The 1,684-nt window shown below is 35.3% G+C and overlaps 1 non-coding gene across 1 annotated transcript; it reads left to right on the top strand.

The window, feature by feature from the left end:
* The first annotated feature begins 1,235 nt into the window (after positions 1-1,235).
* On the top strand, positions 1,236-1,341 carry LOC115029831 (U6 spliceosomal RNA). The gene has a single exon (XR_003835388.1). It is a non-coding gene; the product is annotated as a U6 spliceosomal RNA (small nuclear RNA).
* Positions 1,342-1,684: the final 343 nt, after the last annotated feature.

Genomic DNA, 1,684 nt, shown 5'->3' on the forward strand with positions numbered 1-1,684 from the left:
TACATTCAGCCTCTCTTTGGAACAGTCACTAACAACTTGTTTGTTACTTTTCCTGATTCCTTTAAATATACACCACCTCACCTGTAACTCTGGGCTCATTTCCCTTTGTTTTCTCTTCTTTATTTTTCTTACTTGGGTTTATCATGTTACTCCTACTTTCAAAACCAAATATGCTGTTGAATAATTATCTAATTAGCAATAATGGCAAGTAATCATTTATTTTTTAAAAGATCCATAAGAGGAGAAACCCCCAAACCTGTGTATTTATTAGTGACTTGCCATGGATGGCCTTGCCCTTCCTGTCTTCAATGTCCTCATGCTGGGACATAAGGATAGTCTCTGTGATATCTCACAGGGGTTTTGTATATGCACTGTAAGGTTCTGTTGTTATGTGAACCCTGAGAAGTTCTAAGGAAATCTATCAAAGCACCCCACCAAAACATTCTTAATCTATTTTTTGCATATTTTATCTTCTTTATAAAATGTATTGTTTTTATTTATTATTATTTATTGGGCATTGTATATACCAATGTTCTGTAAAGAACATTCTGAATAATCCTTGATTGGTAAATAAAAAGCTAGAGACTGTGACTAGGCAGGGGAGAGAGGAAGGCAGGATTTCTGATCAAGTAAGGGGATCTCAGTGGGGACCATGAGGAGAGAGAAGGAAAAAGGAGAGGAGACTAAGAGGTTTCCATGAGGCAGGATGGAGCATGAGGATGGACCATGAGCATGTGACCAAAAGATGTGTATGTGGAGGTGATAGAGGACTTGTTTCTCCTTCTACCAAGGTTTGGGGGCATGGAACTTGGGACCTTAGGCTGGTACCCCAAGCACTTCTACCATCATGTCATTCTGTTGCCCTCACCTTCTTTCTTTTGCAGTTGCTAATTTCCTTTCATTTATGGTCTCTTTTTCCTGTGTGTGTATACTTATTTTTACCTTACCTATTAAATTGAAAGAAGGTAGCCTTGTGTTATTTTTCTCTATGGATAGCCAGTTGACTTCATCCACTCATTGAAAGGTTGTTTCTTTCTCTGATGTATGGTAAAATGAGTTTAAATGAAGGGGCCATTTTTGACTAGATTTATAACCAAGAGTTCTGTTTCATTAACACATGTATCTATTCTTGGACAAATATTATACTTTTCAAATACTCTGAAATTATGATGTGTTGATTTTCTGACATATTTGTTTTGTCAAATAAAATATGTTCTCTTAAAAAATATAGGCAATTGTTCTCATTTTGTTAGCAAATCTACTAAAACTGAAGCAATACAGAGATTAACATGGCCCTTGTTCAAGGATGACATGCAAATTCTGGAAGCATTCCATATTTATAAACAAACAAACAGTAAATGAAATACAAACACTTATTAGCTTTTTCAGTTTCACATGTTTTAAAACAAGATTTTCAGGTTCAACAAAACCAATTGTGATTTTCCTAGAGCTGAATTAATCTATACATTGTGATTTTGGTGGGAAGAGTGCCTTTCAGTATTAGATATCCTGATCTATATATATATATATGGCTTATATTTACATGTAGTCAAATTTTCTTTAATTTTTATCAACAAGATTTTTATAATTGTCTGCATTATCAGGCACTGATTAGTGTGTTGTGTTAGAATGTGGCTCGTCCAGATGATCACACCAGGCCTGTACAGTTCCATGGGAGAGAGGT

Source organism: Mus caroli, unplaced genomic scaffold (assembly GCF_978045245.1).
Source record: "Mus caroli unplaced genomic scaffold, Mus_caroli_1 scaffold_18, whole genome shotgun sequence".
Taxonomy (NCBI): domain Eukaryota; kingdom Metazoa; phylum Chordata; class Mammalia; order Rodentia; family Muridae; genus Mus; species Mus caroli.